At 38.8% G+C, this 22,267-nt stretch overlaps 1 protein-coding gene and 1 long non-coding RNA gene across 4 annotated transcripts in view; both read right to left on the reverse strand.

Annotated features, from left to right (window-relative positions):
• Positions 1-22,267, reverse strand: part of plcl2 (phospholipase C like 2) — a 45,913-nt gene that overhangs the window by 22,397 nt on the left and 1,249 nt on the right. The gene's annotated exons all lie outside the window — the stretch shown is intronic.
• On the reverse strand, positions 453-22,264 carry LOC146509039 (uncharacterized). The gene is made up of 2 exons (XR_014876973.1): positions 14,941-22,264; positions 453-14,031 (listed from the first exon to the last, which is right to left on the reverse strand). It is a non-coding gene; the product is annotated as an uncharacterized LOC146509039 (long non-coding RNA).

The raw sequence follows: 22,267 nt of genomic DNA on the forward strand, positions 1-22,267 counted from the left end.
TACAAGAAAGACGGTGATCTTTCTTTCCCTGCTGGCTTTTAGTCAGATTTAAAGGACCTTTATTTGGGATCCGTGGTCAACAATTAAGGGCTGTAACTTCATTAGAGTAGAAAAGTTCCACAGGACCATATGTTAGAAAAGTATGGGTGTAAATATATATCATGAGCAAGACATTATAGCGCCAGTAAGTACAAGCTGTATTCAGTACTTATCAACCTTATCTAACCCCCGCTCAGTCTGTTTAACATCACTGTGTGGTAACAAGGACTGTAAGCAAACACAGAAACATTATTTTCTTGGGTAAGCATCCAAAATACATGACCGTGCCACGCTATTAGTCATCCCTTCTTTGAATCCTCTGCAACAGAACAATACACAGCAGGACAATTGAGGTTCAGGTTTTGATATATATTCTGCATTGATCCTCATTTCATTATGTTTATTATGGATGGTTTCGTTTTTTTACTTTATTAATTTTGTTGAGAGAAGGAAAGCCGTGCTGCATTGTTAGGGCACGACAGTAGAACGTAAATGAGATATTAAATGTTGTATTTGTGCTTCACAATGGTAAGATAATAACCTGGGTATTACCATCAGACACCCTGAAAAGAGAAGTTAATTCTAAGGCTGTATGCATGGTTTCAGTGTATGTTTGATATCAGTGTGTGTGTGAGTGTGTGTCGACAGCAAGATAGCGGGGGAGAGAACCAAGTAAGACTGCATATGTCCAACTGCTCAAAGATCCCATAGGAGTCTGAATTCCCTAACGGACGGAAAACTGCATTTTTTTTCTGGCTCAGCGAGCAGTTATGAACTGTCTGTGCAACTGAAGACATCACATGGGACCCATTACTCTTTGCTCTACTGTTCTACCTAAATCCTCACCTCAGTCTCACTGCAGCATAAATCACCTTTTAGCTCGGTGCCAAGACACGCTTAAATATACAGTAACAAAAATTAAGTGAATGAAATGAATTTCATCTGAGTACAAATGTAACAAGCAGCCACAGATATGCCCCTTTGTGATGGTGCATGGCCCTTATTTACTGCTAATTTATAAAATCACAGTCGTCAACAAGAATTCCTACAGTGTCTCAACTGTTAGGGGTCTTAGAAGGAAAACAGTATATTATATATATATATATATATATATATATATATATACACCTCTACACAAAGCCAAACTGATGTACTGGACAGCTGATATTGGCCTCGCTCAAATATGGCCATATCAGTGTATATCGCGTTAGATATGCAACAAATATAAACAATGAGGAAAAATTACCCATTTCTTGCAAATAAATAAATAATAAATTCAAGAGGAACTGTTTTTTGAAGATCGCCCTCCTTTCAGAAAGCATTCCCAAATAGTTGTGGCTGATTTGTTACGTGGCAGACTTTGTCCAAACATAAAATGACGTCTAGTCCAGAGGTCCAAAAAACTACTAACATTTTTGTTAGTAATCGTCTTCAGATTTCCATGTGTCCTCTGTTTGCATAGCAACATCTAATCTCGCCCCTCTATACAATCTTCTCGTGCCTGGCAGCTCGAAATGCATTCTTCAGTTTTAGTTGTTTTGCCAGCTTCCAGATAACCAGATAACGGTAAAAGCAAGGGGAAGAAATATTGAATACAAAAATATTTGCATATTTTAGCTGAGCTAAGAGTTGTGCAGCGCTAAGGGACTACAAGAGCTGCAGAGCTTCCTGACAAACTACCTGATGTAACTCATTGTTACCACCTGGGGGCAATGCTAAAAACTTGTTGGACAACTGGAACAGACGTGTTCCTGCTTGTGCACGCAACGTAAATCAACGTGCACAAACGCCAAAAACAAAACAATCCACTGGGTTTTATTATGTAAAAAATTATTTTAACTAAGAAAAAGAAACACGAGATATTATATTGCAGTTAAACTGATATTAGCTCGCTATACTGTATGTATACAACAACAAACATACACAATCTTCTAGTAATGAGAATTCGGTTTTATTAAAATTAGCAAATAGGGACTTTTTGTTCTCCAGCTGCACTGCTGTCAAATCCCAGGGGAGTTCAGACCTGGTGCAGACCCAGCTGTTTTTCTGTACCATATGGTAAGAGTCTGTCACATGAAGTGTGAAAGAGGTAACACAAGAGAAATCTAACAGCTCTGCCATTTCCTGAGTGAATATAAATAAAACTTGTGACTAAAACTTGTTTTTCACACGAGTTTTCCATGCTGAAATAAAAAAGCAATATGTATTTAAAAAGGCCAACCTGCTGTATCTTTCCCATACAGTTTAACAGATTCAACTTCCATTTATGCAGGTGTTTGTCTTCTGTTTGTTTTTCTGTGCAGTGGTTCAAAATAAGAACTTTTTGGTTGGGTATTTCAACCATCCATTTCTTAATCTCTAAGAGGTTTTGTGTTGTGTAATCTAACTGACATGGAGCGGATTGATCAGCTGTGGCCTTTTTTGTCAGTTTGCTCAAAAGATGGCAGCCTGCAATAACTGTACTGTCTACTCTTTTAGGGGCAAATAATAATCCATGCAATTGTCCAAAATTGACTCACCAGACAAGGAGATTAGTGGAAGAAGAAAATCTAAAATCCACCAACTAAGCATATCTTTTCATTCAAAATAGTGAATTACCTATTTTCTATCACATATTAATTTGCTACAGCTGGAGATTGGCAAATGATATCCATTCCCATCCCTTCTCTTAGACTAAGTAGAGTTTAAGTTAGATGATTAGGAAAAAGATCAGGGTTAGAGAACAGACCTTCCTAGGATACAAGAGGGGTAATGTTTAACTCCCACAAAGTGTGAGTAAATCAGGACAGGGTGTCCACCACCTAGCATGTGAGAAGCTAACCAAAACAGTCATAATGAACTATACTAAGAATCTCTACCCTGTTAACGGGCACTCTGGTTATGCCCTCGACTTATTTAGGTCACAGTCTGACACACATTTTATTTCCATCTTTTATTCCACCTTTATGGCGTCTCCAGCCAAGACATGATTACTAGCCAGTCAAATCAAGGAATATGATGGGGCTGATCAATTATGGAAAAAAAAAATCTACTTGCAATTATTTTGGCATGTTCTGAGATCAAGATTAATTAACACCATAGGTGGGTGTTTGACACAATCGTGCATTTGTTGAACTTTTAAGGAAAACTGGCATTTTTTTATTTGCTTGTCCTTGCCGGGCTTCTCGAAAACAAAGTGTGTGCGAAGGGCTGAACTGGTTTTTACTACTCTTTGTAATCAAAGCTGATCTAAACCTGCCACATCCTGTAGGGGGATGTGTTTGAGGTTTAACGAAGAGCAAAGGCACATAGCTGTCAAAGAAAGATAAAAAAGACGATGCAAAACAACACATGATTACAAAAAAAACAAAATTTGAAAATAGTTTTATCTCAATTGTCATCTTCTTCATAGTTGTTGGATGCTGCAGTTATAAATGGATTTAACTTTTGTTTAAGCTCACATCCCTACACCAGGGTGCAAAGCATCCAAAGGAGGGTGACTGCTGTAGAAAGGAAGATTCTTGATTCAGTGCATGAAAGGTCTACTGTAAGCTGAGCAGATCATCTCAGCCTTGGATATAATAAATGTTGAACAGTTAAAATTACCAAACTGCTGCCACACAATGAGAGAAAAGACTTCTGAGCATACTAAGTTTATATAGGGATTGGCAGAGCTGTGAAAACAAGTAAAGGACAGATGCTGCTCTAGCACATTAGCAGCTGCTGTGCATCCTGATTTTTACGACTACAGTGATGTGGACGGGTCATTGGCACATGGCAGTGGATCTTTAGAGTCAGTTATACTCATCAGCTGGTCCTGGCCAATCAGCTGAAAACCCACCAATTCTAGTCACCAGCCAATCCAGTGGGTGCATCTCAACACAGGATACTGTGTAGGTCATAACATGTAGTGCGGCTAATCAATATGCAACATCAAAAAGCAATTTCTAATTTTAAAGTATTAAAAATATTTTTGGCCAACGGACTTTTTCCATCTACTAGTCTGCTTGGCTGCTGAGTCAAAAAGTGAATTTGGATACTGTTTAGGACTGTTTTGGTACATACAGCCACTTGCACAAAATAAACATACATAGGCTTTTATGACATCACATTTTGGGTTGGGTTCAGGGCACTGTGCGGGCTACTCACATTCTCCCAAATACCAAAGTCATCTAACCATTGTTTTGTGAACCTTGTACACATGCAGGGTTCATGCTGGAATGTCCAAAAATGTCCTGGTAAACTGAAGCATTAAGATCTCTCTTCACTGGAACCAAAAGGGCCAGCACAAACCCAGAAAAACAACCTCATACCACTATCCCTCCTGCTCCAAGCTTTACACTTGGAATGCTGCAGTAAGGCAGATGATGTTTTTCTAACATTCACCAAATGCAGACTGCATGATTTGTCAATTCACACAACACGTTTCCACTTTTCAAGAGTCTAGTGGCTGCGTGACTTGCATCACTCTGTCAAATGCTTGGCAATGCCTGTTGGCCATGATAACCCATCGGCATCAAGCTCCCAGTGCACAGTTTTTATGCTGATGTTAATACCAGAGGAGGTTAGGAAACTCTGCAGTTACTGAGCAAGCAGAGCACTGCAACTCCTCATTCCTCATTGGAACTTGGCAGTGTTTGATTTTATACACCAGTGGCAATGGGACTGAAAGAAACATATGAATTCAGTGATTAAGAGGTGTAGCCTCACTTTTGTCCATATAATGTAGATTCACCCACCATTGTAGCAGAGAACCTTATCTGCCAAACACAAACTACACCAATCAGAAACAGCTGTTAGATGAAGTGAAAAGCATATTCATCTTGTTACAATGTAACAAGATGAATGTTCTACAGCCCACAACCCAAAGGACTTGCTCTCCTGACAATCAACCAAAATGTGCAACAAAATCCACACAGTTAAAATGTTTCCTCAAATTTGACACTTAAGTCTTTTTATGGCAACATTTTCAGCACTGAGAAAGAAGAGGATACAATTAACAAGAAAAAAAATTGCCTTGGGTGGGCTGAGTTAATTGCTTACCACCATTTTCTTCCAACTGTTCTCTATGGAGCTGTTCCAGGCTTTACATCATCAGCTCTCCGGGCAGAGAGCGAGCCTATCATCTTCTCAATATTAGATTGAGACATTAGTCACAGCTACAATAAATGAATCTGTTAATTCTGTGATATTAATAAGAATCTTTACTTATTAATAGTACAGAAAGTTAATATTCCACAGGGTTGATTCTTTACTAAGTTTTAGACAAAAGCTGTCACATTTTATTAAACTGTGTGAACTGTAAAGAGCTGTTGATAGCATTATCTGCAGTGTAATAACATTAAAAACAACAGTAACAAATATGCCTAAATGGGCATACTGATCACCTTATCTCATACCCTGACCAATCTTTCGTGACATTGTGAGGGCAGCTTGCGCAATCAATTGAATTACACAACAAGCGCTAGGACATAACACTGGGGTAACTTCTGTTCAATTTCCTGTAAGGCCCTCACAAAAAGTTAATTTGTTATGGTTCTTTCCAAAATGAGATAAGGAAGAAAAAAATGCAAGACTGAGTAATTAGTCAGTTTCCTAATTGCTCATCAAAGTGATGACAATAAGCTAGTTATGAATTTAAACCAGTGAAAATCATACTGTAAATGATACCTGCCCTGTAGATATGAGCTGTTTGAAACGAGAAGCAATAGATTTCTTCTTCTTCTTATCACCGAATGCCCTTTTTCTAAGCCTTTACCCATGACCATGTAACCTTCTGCAACTGGTTTCTTGTTATCTTTATAGCTGGTATGAATTTGATGGACCTTGAAAGAAATGTCAGCCATCAACCAAACATAATTGAGTTTTGATTCATTACCAGTAATAGATCTCATTCCAAGGTCACCACAATATTTTCCATCAGTATGTAGGACATTTCTTTAATCCATGAACACTGCTTGCGGCCTTTCATGCTACTCCAAATAAAAAGGGTCAAAGACCCCCTTTCCACAACACAGCACTTCTTTTCTTTTCTACATTGGTAAACTGGAATTCACTAGAATTTGGACCTCCTTTCAGAGAGTTAACAACATAGTGGCTTACAGTCAAAAGGGCAATCAGTACCCTATGGAGGGAAGAGAAGGCCGAGTTAATTCTAAGGAAATAATGACTCAGGGTTTCATCTTTGAGGCTTCTCCAGATTTCCGCAGAGAAGTTATGTCTCTTGCCTTGAAAAGAATTTCACCTCCAAACACCCTTTACGCCACAAAGGAAACTCAATACAGAGCTTTACACCTCATGTTTATCATATTTGACAATCTAGGATCTAAAATAATTCTGGTAAAACAGTCAACAGGACCAGTGATGGAAAAATAAACTGGAACTGAGCGTGGGAGTGACACATGCTCAGAGACATTCCTTCATAGAAGTGGACCTTTCACCCTTCCTCCAGATCTCCTCTATTTGGCAAATATAAAGACTGGGCCATTTGCTACTCCTTTACACTGTATTGTTTATTGCAAAATCATAAGTTTCTTTAATTTACATTTCAAATTCACAATGTTTATAAATGTAAAAATGTGATACTGTTACAATGCAATCACCTAAGCTTCAAGATCTCAGTTGCTTCCAGTCAATATGAAAAATGGTGGCAAGAAGAAGTAGCCGTAAATGCATAGGAGGAAACAAAGGTACCTGAAGGTACAGTCACTGCAGGTTGCATCGATGTAGTGTGCAGTTGCAGATGTCGGGCTTTCAGAAGGGCTTGTGGTTATGGCTCACTCACAGTGTAGATTTGATGCAGAAGTATGACTACCTCATTAGACCTCACGGAGTAAAATCTTGGGTTATAACATACTGCTTTTTGAGATTCTACTTTGTTAAATAAATAATCTCTGATCCCATCTCAAACTGCTCCTTCCCCATCTCCTTACTTTGTCTGACTCAGCAACCGCTCCAAAGAACGCACACATAAACACCACATGTGGTCTGCTGACTTAGTGAATTTTTAGAAAGCTCAGTTGCTTCCTTCATTCCAACATGATCCTGAATTTATTACCATTTTATTGCAGCTGTTTCTAGTAAAAAAGAATTCATATGTTGCTCAAACACCTGCTTTTAATTTTCATTGTCAGGGTGCCATCTGCCATTCATGTGCTGTATTCATTTAATGTATTGTGTTATTGTCTCATTTATGGTTAATATAAAATGTTCTATGCATAACATTTATGCATGTGTTTTCTGCAGCTTTGCCCTGAGTCACTTTATACATCTGACTGAATTAATTCAAGTAGCTGATTAGGACTGTCGTGCTTACTTTAAGCACAAAAATATCACTGGAAGAGTAGTTAAAAGGCTCTGCTTACACCAGATCAATGCTATATTCTCCCACGTTAAGCTAATTTGCCTGCAAATTCAGTGGGTCTTATTCAGAGACCAATAAACAACAGTCATCAGCCGGTCACCTCAGACAGCTATAACATCAAACCACTCCCACATACGTGACATAAAGACAGAAGAACAGCCCACATGCCCACATATTATCTTTTCTACAACCAGTCTGGTGGTTTGACAAATACTCCAAAGCAAAACCTAAACTGTTAAGAGATGCCCACACTGATTTTCTTTACTGACACACATTTTTCATTGCCACAAAAAGAAACCTGAACCTCTGACTGCAATAGGCAGATTGCAACTAAAGGCATGATTCCAGAGTATATTATAAAAAAAAGCTCTAGTCTAGCCCTGTTATTAATACTCTAAAAACATATATCAGAGACCATCTACAGAAAAGCTGCTTTATAAATATCACATTTAGTTTTTGTTTGTTTATGACCTTTGGGTTCCTGGCTGGGTTAAGTGTGGATTAGATGAACAGGACACACGAGGAAGACACTGGGGGAAAAAAAGACACCCTAAATTAAATTAATTGATTAAATTAAATATTTTCCAATCACATTTGTTGCCTCAATAACAGGTTTGAAGTCTCACTCTATACAACATAAAATTCATTTTGTCAATTAAGGTCCCCACTATAGTCAGAAAGGAGAAGGCCATGCTCACTGGATAACAGCTTGGAAATGACAACTTGTTAGCCAAGTAGTGTCCATGATGTTTGTTTTAAAAAGCTAAGACGGCATCCAAGAACAACTGGACTAGTAACTAAACTGTTCAGTCAACCATGCAGCTGATTTTTCTCCTTCATTACTTGGCACCATATATTTTTCTATGCAGGGAAAACATTGTACATGGAGACCGACAAGTCTGCTAGAATACTCAGTTAATCTGCTGCAAATTTAATGCAGGTAAGACCAACAAAGTTAGCAAGCAAACGAGTGCATTTGCGGTGAACCTTTAGGTGCCAAAGTTGGATGTCAGACCTTCTCGGTACCCCTTTTTGCCTTTTTGTTTTAAGTACCACAGACAACCCGTTTGTTCGTTCTCTGAAGTCTGGGCAATTGGGGAAAAAAGACAAAAAGAAAAAACGAACAAACACATTTTAACCGACTAATATAAAAAACAACGTAAAGTTAGACTTTTCTGCAGGATATGTAAGGTTTGGGTAGGTAAGCCTTCAGAGGGTTCACTGCAAATTTATCTGTGGTAGTATTGGCTGTAGGGAAAAACTCACAAGAAGCTCCACACGAGGCTCCATAAATATATCATTATATACTCTGTGAGGAACTCTCCAGTCAGTTCCTCCAGCTGTAGAATAACTTCAAACCAACCGTTCACAACTGCAGAGCTGCATGTCAGGTCCAGCATAGCAGCAAGTAAAACTAGCTCGACAAAAATGTTGGAAGTGGGTTGACAGGACGTTTTAAAAAAAAAAAAGAATAAATAAATCTTTAAAAGTATTTGATATATGAAGCTAAAAATTCACAACAATCATTATTAATTATCCATATTATCATTATCATCATATCATTATATATCCAAACTTTTGACCTTACATTTTGAGGCAAATCTGGGATGGTCAAGCAGACGAGGAAGCAGGAAATGTGGCGAAGCAAAGCAGGGGAAAGACGTGCAGTGAAGCCTGGGATTAACTCTGATTTCAGATTGAAAAACTGGCAATTTTGTTTGGCTCTTTACACCACTTATAGACAAGTCTTGCAATGTTACAGCTCCAAGTAAACTGTAAAACTGTGAAACCTCGAGAAATTCTTGCATTATTGATGGCAGGTCAATACTGCATTTCACATTTTGGTAAGAACTCCACCAGGCAATATGAAGCAAAACTGTCATGTCAGAGTTCAGTATAACTCTCCGTCCGTTAGCTGGAGATTGCATCGTATTTCCACCTTCAGGAGTCGTATTACCATCACAACAGTTGAACTGATTCATCCGTGGACAGAAGGCACTGAGAAAAACAAAGACCTGACTAACTTTGTTTCATTTCTAAAAGGACTACAAAAGGTTAATATGCAGAATCAATCCAACATATTAATGCACTACTTTTCTATTAATGTTATTGTCATACTAACATCAGTAACATAACTCAAAGTGAAAGTGATCAGAACTCAAGAACAATGTTATTGATAAACACTCCCAGAGAACAGCTGTTAAAGGTCCCTGCAGGCAGGATATTAGTTTGTGATTTTAATCACACAAAGCTTCCCAGTTTATAAAGTCAACATAAACACTAAATGTGATCTAATTACAATAACAGAGGCCTCAGTGTAAACAGAGCTGGAGATAATATACACATTAATATCTCCTCACAGTTTATTTTTATGTGAGTATTAAATATTTACTGCGAGGAGTTACAGTTACCCAAAGCGATCCACGTTAAAAGAACTAATGGGACAACAGAAAATAAAGCATGAAGTCTATAGTAGTGCTGCAAAAACGGTATTCATAATCAATTATCTGAGGATTTTTTTCATTATTGAATCATTTGAAATTAAATTAATATATTACAGAGACACGGTGCTTTCACTTGACAAAAGCAGCCTTGTTTTCCTGAATTAATGAAACGATTATCTCAAAAATTCCAAGAAAACTATCAAATTCTATTACTCCATTTTTTCTGAATGAACAAGACATGTTAAAATCCCAGAAAGCCTCTAATGCCCTGAAACCTTGATTTCATAAGCAATGAAGAGCAAACCCTTAATACACTTAGGGGTAATTCACTCGAAATTCATCCACGCGTCTATGTGGTGACCAATGATGTTGGCTCAAGAGACAAAGGCACAAGTATATCCCAATATTTCAAGAGAAACCTATATTTACAAAAAAAAAAAATCATGTGAGCCATCATTAACAATGAAATCCAGTTTTAAAGTCAACATGAGCTCTTTTAGGATTTTAAGATGTCCTGTTAATTCAGATGGCAAGTTTTTTTTTTTTAAATGAAAAGCGCCCTCTTACGCTTCCATAGAAATTAAGAAACCAAGTAGCAGCCAGATACAGCTAATCAAATACAATCAGTAAACAGCAAGAGTGACCTGGGGTTTTGGCAGTTTGTTGGTCTGGGGCATTCTAGTGTGTTTTAACACGCTGCCAGAATCTTACTAGAAGAAGACCTCAGAGCAAATTCACCTCAAGGTCAGAACGTTCAAACTCAAGAGCTCTTCGGGCCTCTACAGGCCTCATGCATGTAAAATGTTAAGGTTAATAACAGTTACAGTTAGAAAAAGACTGACAGAAAATATGGCTCCTTTGCCAGGGTTGCCAGGAGAAAGTCTTTCTCTCTAAAAAGAACATAGCAGCACAGCTTAGCTCGCCTTTAGGTTGCATGTGAGCAAAGTCCAGACCTCATCTCAACTGAAATGAAGAGAGCTGTGCATTAACAAATGTCCACAAAACTTCAGTTTAGTTCTGCCAAACATGGTTATACAAGCTACTGAGCCATGAGGTGTACTTAATTTTCACAGGACTACATATCATCCTGCGTAAACGTTAGGGGTGGGGCGAAAAATCGATACTGTGTAGTATGGTGATATTTTGTTTGCTAATAATGTATCGATACAGGGACAGCAGAAATCGATATTTTGTTACAAAAAAGGTTTTTGTGCTCTGACTTCAGAGCATGTTGATCCTTTTTCTGAGCAAGAATCCTGACATTCCTTCACTGTCCAAATGTGTTTAACTTTTTTTATGGCAGCAATAAACATGACAGTTTACTTATTTTAATTTAAGACATGTTTTATTTTAATTAAGTTTAAAACTTTTTTATTTAATGTAAAATTATATTTTGTTTTAATTTACTTTCAAATTCTTCAGTTGCTGAAGGGGCTGCATAGTTTTCATAAACTGCATAGTTCAGAATAGCTATAATTGTACCAGATGGTTGCATCAGTTAAGTTGGACTAGACTGTAATACAAACCGTTCAGTTTGTCAACAATAAAACTGAAATGAGAGAAAGACTGAGTGTGAGACTTTGATATTAGATAAAATGAATATTGATAAAGTTTACCTTTATGTACAGAATCTGAATATCGCAAAATATTTTTAAAAATTGCAATAATATCGTATCGTGCGTTAAGTATTGTGATAATATCGTATCGTGGGATGTATGGTGATTCCCACCTCTAGTAAACGTGTTTGTGAAAAATATGGTTGACTGCATATTAAAGTATAAAATTAATGCCATCCATTACAAGGGCATAGAAGGACATCTGCCGTTAATGTGGTAGAAATGTATTTGATGCCAAGTTTTTTGAGCTACCCCTGAAATAACTTGGTGAAGCAAACAGCATTTGTGTAACTCAGTGACACCCGACCTGGTAAATTAATAGGCAGTGACTCCGGTAAGTGCTTCTGCAAGTTGCCTTGCATACGTAAACACAACGGCTAGATGTGCGACGCGCAGCAGGGCGCTCATCAAGGACAGCTGTCAAAAAACCATCAATAAATTATACAATCAGCTGCCGGCGGCACTAGTTCAGACAAACGGATAAGACTCCAGCACGCACGCCGCATTATTCAAGTAACTTTTTGAAGAAGAAGAAGAAATTCAGATTGCATTTGAGAAAAATCTCTTCTTGGCAGATTCGGGCTAAATGATGATGGGCCGGTCTGTCGTAACATTTCAGTTGTACATAGTAGCGTGCATAATTAAAGTGACAATGCAACAGCAATAACACCACCACTTGCAACATCATATTTAAAAAGGAAATCGTTTCGCCACCCGCTTTACTCAATCATGCCCTAAACAAGACTTCAGACCTTTTGTCTTTCTTTTTCTTCCTAAACTGCAGAATTTAAGGATTATATCAGTTGGTTTCTTGCTCGGGGACTAATAAGTTTGTTGAGACTCTTTTTCACACTGCATTTCCCTAATTAATTTTCATACTTATTTCTCTCTGGGCGTTTAAAATAGGACAAGCAGTGACTGTACACTTACACATTCCAGTGCGAGTACTCACATGGAGGAATGTATGGCTGTGCATTCAACAGTAATTATATAGCACAGTTAATTAGAGTATAGAAGGGAAACACCAGTGCTCAAAAGCTATTAATAAATATGGTAAACACTGATGACTGCAGTATGTTACAGCAGGTACAATAAGAGCATCCTTAGTGTATAACTATCGATATTCGACTCAAGGAAATGCTTCCACAACACTACAAGCCAAGTATTCAGAGGATTTACCAGCTAAGACTGACATTGAATGATGCCTCAGTCTTCAAGTTGTATAAAACCTGATCTTGAAATCTTAAAAGGCATAATGTAGCATGTGCACTGCATACCAGGAGCTGAGAAGAAACAGCAGGAGAGTGCTAGTTGATACTGAGCTTATGCCAGCATTAATAAACCAAACTGTAAAAATACAAAATATTTAGCTGTCCCTGAGTCACTGAACTGGACTTCTTCCTGTTGGTGTTTTCTGAAGCATCTTTTATGTAATTATCTGTTAAATAGCGTGTGATAACACCAGTATTATCCAACAAGTTGTGTTTCAGTTTTGTGAAGTGAAATTTTAGTATTTTAATAGTCTGGTACTTAATACTAATTACCTGATATTTATGTGTGTGCATTACATCTGTACACTTTATGCTAGCGGTCCCCAACCTTTTTTGTGCTACGGACCGGTTTATGCCTTTAAGGTATTGCGGATAAATACAACAAAATAAAACCAGTACTGGTACCCAAAAAAGAAGATTTATTCATAACACACGGGAAAAGACCCAGGGAAACCGAGTTAACAATAAAAACTATTTTAAAAAAATAACGATAAAAACCCTGAAAACCATACATTTCACACCTGAGCTTCAACTCTCGTCCGATACCAAGCGACTCGTGGCCCGGGGCTCAGGGACCGCTGCTTTATGGTACCTAACCTTAGCTATTATGTTGAGCTCATGGTCAAATATGTTACCTTTTGCCTCCAAAAACCAACATGGCAGAGACCAAAACTGATGGGTGACATCACAGTGGCTACATTCATCTTTTATATACAGTCTGTGCTCATCACTATAGGGAGGAAACTCTCTCCAAACAGTCTGCTTTTACACAACCAACCACTGCTAGAAAACATTCAGTGTTCTGCATCGACGTAATGCAAAGTGTTTGTGTAAATGTAGATCTTTAAAAATGGAAAAGCCCCACTGTATGAGTTGCCACTGAAACTAAGTCAGCAATCTGATACAATGATGAAGATCACCATGAAGTAACTTGTTTGGACTCGCAGCACGGCTGGTCCGCCATAATTAATGCCATATTGTTTTCCCTTTTAACAGAAGGACATCACAGTTTGTGTTCTTCTCATACCAGAGCTGTGAAAAAAAAACTGTTGTTTATAAAGCAAAGTAATGGAGTGATTCCACTTAATCGAAAGGATCTGAGGTGGGACATAGGGGTAAGAAAAGTGTAGCTACGAGATGCACTGCCACCCAAAAGCTTCACAGGTGAATGCTTAAAAAAAAAAGAAGGAAAAAAATAAAGAAGAAAGAAAATGGACTGGTCAAAGTTGTAGCCATATCCCAGTAGATAAACTGGGAGCAGCAGAAATAAACTTTTTGTTTTAAATTTCAAGCTGTCAAAGAAGAGTTGTTCTTTAACCCTTTAAGACCTACCATAGAACCAAGTCCGCCAGAGCTTATATTATATTTTTACATGCTGTAGTGCCATTTCTGGGAGCATTTCAAATTGCTATACATCAATACAACCATTATAGCCTACATTTTAATAATATGCATGCATTAAATGCATAGTAATTACATAAATTGCAAGAAAGTGCATTAAACTACAAAAAAATTGAAAATCGTTTTTGTTTTTTAACATATATTTCTAGTTAGAGAAATTTAAGAGGCTTATCCCTCAAAACTGTAAATACAAAAAAGTTGCACAAAATAGTTTCCCACCACAGGAAATTTATTTTGAGTGTCTTCATAGTTTTATTTTTGAAATACACCAATTTTTATATACTGCAGGAAAAACGAAAATAAATATTATAGTGCAAATTTGCAAAAAAGCAGCATATGCATCAAAATAAACTATTTCCAGCAGTGCAATATGAGTCCTAAGTATCCCAGAAACGACACAAAGTCATAAAGTCAAACATAACTTTTAAAAACACCAGTAAAGGCTCATGAGGCCCTGATGGTAAAAAACTACATTTCCGCGAAAATGACGTCACTTCTGGTTTCGGGCAGGTCATGGCGGACATGCGATAGTTCGTGCTGATGGATTAGGAAGTGTTATGAACAGCTGATCGGATCGGCAAAGCGTGTTTCTGGAATATTATGTTTTTGTTGCTGCAAGTGCTTTTTATGCAGTTTTTGCAAAGCTATATGTGGAAGGAAACTGTGACTTAGGACAAGCTGATGGCATAAGATGTAAGTACAACTCCTCCGGTTTCATATGCAAAAAAAATTATTGCGCTAGCTTACGTGGTTGCAGTGCTACCGGGATTTAAAAATAGTTACGCAAAACGGAGCGTGCTGCTCAGACCGGTTTTAAAGGGTTAAACGACTGAATGTGCGCATTCATCTGTGAAGACACAACCTTCCAAACCAGGTATACAGAGTGTTTTCACTACAATCACAAGAACCAGTGCCTAAATGTTTTTTCAGCACTCAAGCCCAATAAAAAGGGATAAAAATGCAGATGAAATGCCCTCAAACATTTTGTTTTGGTTGTCATTGAGGGTCTCCTTACACTTTGTTATATATAAACCACTAGTATGAATTTTATGTCGCAATCGTTTAAAGATGAAACCTACCACCACGTCACTGCGTCCACTTCAATATGTAAACCAGGACAGCTACAGATTACTGGAGTTTTAACCTTTAAAAAAAGGTTCACTGGCTCCATTTTCCAAGTTATTTAGGTTTTTTATAGCACAAAGACACATAACACAGGGCGATCGTAGCTCAAGAGTTGGGTGTTCGTCTTGTAATCGGAAGGTTGCCGGTTCGAGCCCCGGCTTGGACAGTCACGGTCGTTGTGTCCTTAGGCAAGACACTTCACCTACCGCCTACTGGTGTTGGCCAGAGGGCCCGATGGCGCAATATGGCAGCCTCGCTTCTGTCAGTCTGCCCCAGAGCAGCTGTGGCTACAACTGTAGCTGCCTCCACCAGTGTATGAATGTGAGAGTGAATGAATAGTGGTATTGTAAAGCGCTTTGAGGGGTCCCGAAAAGCGCTATATAAATGCAATCCATTATTATTATTATAACTACAAGTATTACATGTAGCTACAAGTAAGTACATTTTATCTGAAAGTGTTTCTTTTCTCTCAAACCTTCAGAGGGTTTGAAACATAACTATAAAAAGAAACTTCATCTTTCATAAAGAGGATGTGGCCACTGGACAATGAAATCATAGCAGTAAAAACTGTTTCCAATTATTAAGAAAACCTATAACCTAAAAATAACTCTAATCTCTCCTGCTGCATTATTTTCCACTGCACGAGTGACTTTTTGTTTTTCCATTGCGTTCAGCTACGGCTAGGCTTTACAGACTAAATTCATATTGACATTTTATGTTTCAGTATTTTCGACAAAAGCAACTGTGCGAAATGTCACAAACAAAACTCTGGTAAATATCTAGATAATATTTAAACAGTTGGTTTCTTTATTAAACAATTGCTGCAATTTTTAGCAACTGTATTAGAACAGATTTGTGGTAGAACAATGGTAGTTTACCCTTCACTGGGTAAACTACCTCGTTTCAGTCTGTGATTGTTTTTTCTTCCTTCCACTCTGGGGCTGTGTGAGGCACAGATCCACTGATCTTACCCATCTTACCAGGTAGAAAGCCAGCCCCAAGCAGAAAGAAGCACCGACCTGCACAGAAACTGAAGGCATGATCGAGTGTTGACATGGTCGGCAGCAAAACCAATTTAAGCTGTCTACAAGAAATAAATAATATAGTTTAAGTATACAATATATGTAGAATATTTTCCCTGCATCAGCATGAGACTCCACTGGAAAAAACAGGAATTTACTTTGCAAAAAATGAGACATGTTTATCTATAGGTTCCTCAATGGGTTAGTTTGTGATACTCTCTGACTTTGATGACGAAATGTGTTCGTTCAGATTAACCAATAAATTCATTGATGCATCAGCTTTTGTCAACATTATGTAAAATAAGATCCTACCATCTAGCTTCGTATGTCTTAACTTTTATCCATTTAAAAAAAAAGAAAAGAAAAAAACCCATCATGTTAAACATGACTACTGTCTTTCTAGAGCAGGGGTAGGCAACTCCAGGCCTCGAGTGCCGGTTTCCTGCAGGTTTTAGATCCCACCCTGGGTTAACACACCTGAATCAAATGATTAGTTCATTACCAGGCCTCTGGAGAACTTCAAGAAATGTTGAGGACTCATTTAGCCCTTTAAATCAGCTGTGATGGATCATGGACACATCTAAAACCTCCAGGACACCGGCACTCGAGGCCTGGAGTTGCCTACCCTTGTTCTAGAGCAACACACTGCAAAATTGCACCATTAGCAGGACTGTCATCTGTCTTACTTTTTACCTGAACTGTTTGCAACTTCTCATCACACTATAAGGCAGTGGTTCCCAAACTTTTTTTGCTGGGCCCCCCTTGTTTTACAAGAAAAATGTTCGCGCCCCCCCCTCGCGCGCGCACGCACGAACACATCCTCCAACCACACACGCCCATATTTTGCTCCATTGCGGTTTATTTCACACCTCAAACATTTAGTAAACAATTAAGCAAATACAAGTAATCTGCAATAAATTACAGGTAGTAAGAAAATAAACTACTAAATCTTTTACGCTACGTCCACACCTACACGGGTATTTTTGAAAACTCAGCTGTTTCGTCCACACGTAAACGGCGTTTCGAATCACCGAGAACAGAGATTTTTTAAAACTCCTTTTTTGCGTTTACGTGTGGACGAGGAATACGGAGTTCGTCACGCAATGTCAAAGGTATGTGCCTTTTTTCACCTCACGCTGTGTGCACGTTATTGTTTACATGAGATGAATTGCAGAATGACAGATAGAGACGAAATACTGTTAATCTGACTATCTGCAGGTTTTACACGCTTACATATACACGCAGTTACTGTCCCTCCATTTAGAAAGGCAGAGGCGTCACGGTGTAATTATTTTACATGTAGTTGTTTTTTTTTTCCTGTGTAATAATATTCAACATTGCTATCAATACATTTTTAAATTGTGGCAGGATGAGCCTGATGTTATTTGTATCCCACTGTAACTTTACTGTATAAAGAGCAAACATCTCCAAAATGTCAGGAGTAGTTAGTCATTACAACAAGTGTTTATGAACTACAAATCAAGAATGTGGGATACTGTTTGTCCGTGATTTAAACAGCCCAGCGCTGCTCCCAACGAAGGGAAAACCAATTCTGCAGGGAGACCTACCTCGGCACTTGTGCAGGTGAAACCAAAGGGAAGATATGCTTCACCATAGAATGAAGTTGGTTTGGAAACACATTCAGCTATGCTTCATCTCCTGCTTTGCGTTCGTGTGGGCGCCCGTGCTAGCAGTGTCCAAGCGTTGTTTTTTTTGTTTTTTCCCCTTTTCATGCCGCGCCCCCCCTGCAATGGCTCTGCGCCCCCCCTAGGGGGCGGGCCCCACACTTTGGGAACGTCTGCTATAAGGGATGCTGCAGCCCTGATTAGTAACAGGGAGCTGGATAACGTCTGAGACACAGATGTTAACTGGCATTAGGAAAAACAGGCAAGATCTGTTTAACTAATCAGAGTTGAAAAATTTAGTTCAGAGGTTGTGAACTCGTAGCTCTGAACCCACATACAACTCTGCCAGCCTGCAACCCCCAATTCATCTACAGGCAAAAGGTTCGATGAACATAACTATAAAAATGACAATGCTAAGTTGAGGTACCAACAATCATAAACAGCCACTGAATAGTAGTCAGGTTTGGTAACATTCTATTTTCATTACAAGGTTCAGACATAGTTTGTGGCTCCACACGGAATTTTGTTAGTCAAATAAACTTAAAGGTTGCTGACTCCTGGTCTAGTCAACGAATCCATCACAGACCTTCCGAGGGTTCCACAAACCCGCTCCGGTTCTCTAGAGGTCCTGGCACATGAAAGTTTTCCGTCACTTGGATGATGAGCGACAGTCTGAGCGTAGATTCGGGGTGGAGTATAGCATTATTCAGCAACCACCAAATTAAAAGCTCAACAAATGGTGTAATTTTGTCACCCAAGAACTTTGGCTTGACTCAGTATGTAATTTAGGAAGAACGGCCCCAACCATGCAGCTTTAGATGTGCACTGGCTTGTAACTCTAAACCACACGCATGTATACACACCCACACTAATTATGTGAAACAGAAACCTTTCTAGAAGTCAAGTTGTTAAGCACAGAGGTACTACAAGCTGTTACTATGACACCATGGTGGGTGATGTTCCAACCACATCCTCCCATCGCTTCAGAGAAAGAGTTTGACAAGAAGTGATGGTGTGAAACAAGCCGTCTTGTAAACGCTGGCCTGCTCCTTCGCCACCAACATCTCAGTGCATTACTTGATCAGTCATACCTATCAGGAACAAAAACAAATACCTGCAAGAAAGGATTTCCTTGTAGTCAAGGGCACAGCTTGCTGCGTTCTTGATTTACTGGATGTATTCCTCAGGATATTCAGAGAGAGTTTAGTCACCACGCAAGTGGAACAGTGAATGATTAGCATGTTGCAGTTTTATTTTAATAATTTCAGCTTTAAAAAGGGAAAATTTGGAAGAGAAATTCCCCTTTAGTTAGCTTTATTGTTAGTGGGGATTTCTCTTAATTTTTTAACCCATTGCTGATTAATAATTTCACTTCCTGTATGAACACAAATCTTTTTACCCAACTAACGTCTCCTAATGTTGGCCTACTGTGACATATGTTTTGTCTCCAACTTGTCGTGAGTCGTCTCTGCTGTGATTCACTAGATATTTATCCATCTGCGTACTGCGTTGCTAAGGAAATGCCACAAAACCATTTCAAACTGACCTGAGGTACATTTCACATATTTCATTATGCTTTGTCATGAAGGCTACTGTTATACAATCTGATATGGCGGTTATTGAATTTAGGTCATTGAGCATTTAAGAAGGATTTCTCATCTGCATGGATAGCCTGGCGCTGCACCATCATGTGGAAATCTCTAGACCAGTTAACTAAAATTGGACAGTTGCATGAAGAGCATCGATCTCTGCCTCTTCGTGAACAAAATGTTCTCAGTTCAATCAAAAATATCTTAGAGAAAAAGTCAGAAATCTTTTCACATCTATTATATTTAAATAAACGTGTCTGAATTCAGGGCATTTCTTAACACGTGCCTTCAGATGTCCCGGGAACTAAGACGGACTCTTGCATAGTGAGAGATTACTTGGAATTTTGCACCATTGATTGATGTCAATATTATCCCCATCAATCATCAGGTAACATCAAAGCATAGCAGCTGCAATTTCCCAAGAATTTGCCTCCTTGCTGAACCTGTTGGCAAAAATGTGAGCACCTGAACCCTGCCCTGCATCCAGAGCAGAGGAACTTTCCTCAGGTATAACATCGCAGATCGAAAACTGGCTGCTCGTTTTGTGTTAATGCACAATTAGGACACAGACTTCACTCAAAAGCACGCTGCTCTCTGATAGGTGCCTCTGAATAAATTCCTCACATGGCTCGCGCATTTTAAATCTGGCAGGCCCCTGAGGAAATCAAATCCCTGGTCTAACAGCTGATTTACTGACCTCTAGAAGCCAAACGTAAACACGTATTTTAATTAAAAAGGCACGCATTTCTGAGATCTTTCCGGAGCCATTTTGAGTCTCTGCTAGATTAACGTTTACCAGGCACAGTATAAATAATGTGAAGAACAGAGTAGTGAGCAGTTTGTTCAGTCTAGACAGCATCTCCAGTGCAGTCTTGTGACTCACATTGTGACAACAACAGTAGCAGTGGGAAAATTTACATTACAGAGCTGCTGACATTAGCTAAAGAAAATGTCTTGGGGCTTTCGACATAATGTGCAACGTGAGGAAGTGTCATCATCTTTGATATCCTTAAGCAATATTCCCAACATCTACACCCATGAGGTGACTAAACCAAAAGACAAAGCTTTAGGCTGAGAACAAAATCAAATTACGAACCAGCACATTAGACCTCTGTATGCGTCAAATGTTTAGTATTTGCATACCTCGCAGAAACACGCACACTTGTGCATTTCAGCAGCCACATTAGTATTCAGAATCAGCACCTGGAACATGTTAAGTCTTGCTCGCAGACTCTCGCTGACCACATGGCTCTCTCCCAGCAGCATTTTCTTGTGTTACCTTCTACATTATAAATACTATGATAACAGTGTGCAGGACTAATCTTAAAATTGGTGCATAGGTGCAGGATTTTTCTGACAAAAAACATGCCTTAAGGAACCAGTGACGTTTCTCTTTTTTTTGGCGAAGGTGGGGGGTTCAAAAGTATGTCGATCATACACAGAAATTCAGCACGATGAATTTGATTTATGGTGCATACGTTGCAGATCATTTCTAATCAGACAAATCAGTGGTTGCTTTACAAAAGAATTTACAGATAAAATGTGAGAAGTGGTTGAAAATGCAAACCCAGACTTCTCGAGCCGCTCTTTGCACAGCTTGAGAAGATTGGCTTTGGTATTTTCTGCTCTACAACTCCTTCCAGTTGGAAACGGTGGCAGCGCTGGTAGTTGGAAGTGGACCAGAGGTGCGCAAGGAGACGACTATAAAGAATAGAATGAAGAAATTCAAATCGGGTATGGCTTTTGTTTTCTACGAGTGGAAGCGCAGAACTTTTTGATTACAACAAGCCACGCACACAATGCAGGGATGTTCTTCTTGTCAGGCGTTGCTCGACATGCATCCTGACTTTGACAGGAGGAAAACACTGGAGGAGCTGACTGTTTTATGATTCGTAATGTTAAAGACCTCTCTGATTGACAGCCTCAGCAGACTGAGGCAAAACGATTTGTTTGTATTTTGGAAAATGGGGATCAGTGAATTAACTATCAACTTTTTTGTTGTTGTTGCTGTGAACCACCAGATGTACTGAAAAATATAACAGGATTAGTAATTAGTGATTTTCAGGTAAGTTTGGAAGCGCTTTTGTGCAAGCCCAAATTCACTAGCTGTCAAGCTGAGGCATGTTTGGTTGAAGTAAGTTCAAGATAGCTCACTGTTATAAAGACATGTTTTTAACCCCAAGCAATGAAAGATGCTCCTAAAGTCAGTAAGTGACACTGAGTAACTACTATGATTACAATAATCTGTCTGATCTGCCATAATCAGACAGCACTAGGGAAACATAAAACATTTTTAGTCGTGCATAACATTTTATTAAGAGCTCCAGCTACTATCATTACCCTTCCACTCTCTCATCCCCACTTTACCTCAGTCAGCTTTCATTTACGGGTATTTGTTGTTCTCCAATTTAATCTCTGTTATTGCACACATTAGTTTTCCCTCCAGCATATTACTTTGAACCACACGCTTCACCTAAACGTCTGTTTCTTCCCTTCTGGTAACTGTATCGTGGCTCTTCAGGCACAAGTGCTTTAGTAGCCAGAATTTCTTGACATACAAGCTAAAGTCAACAATACACTCTGCTATAGACATTATATTTAAAGTACAGGATGTGCTTCCTATTACTGGCTCCTATTGTGTGAAAATTTCACAGCAATCATGGTGCACAAAACCAAAGATGTACACAGAAGAGACTGCACAGTAACTTCCAACATCCTGTGTCCTGCGTAGATGTGCAACACACTGGCTCACCAGAATGAATGGTATAACACAGAGGCTTGAACTTCAGTGTT

The sequence above is a fragment of the Neolamprologus multifasciatus genome, chromosome 11 (assembly GCF_963576455.1).
Source record: "Neolamprologus multifasciatus chromosome 11, fNeoMul1.2, whole genome shotgun sequence".
NCBI lineage: Eukaryota > Metazoa > Chordata > Actinopteri > Cichliformes > Cichlidae > Neolamprologus > Neolamprologus multifasciatus.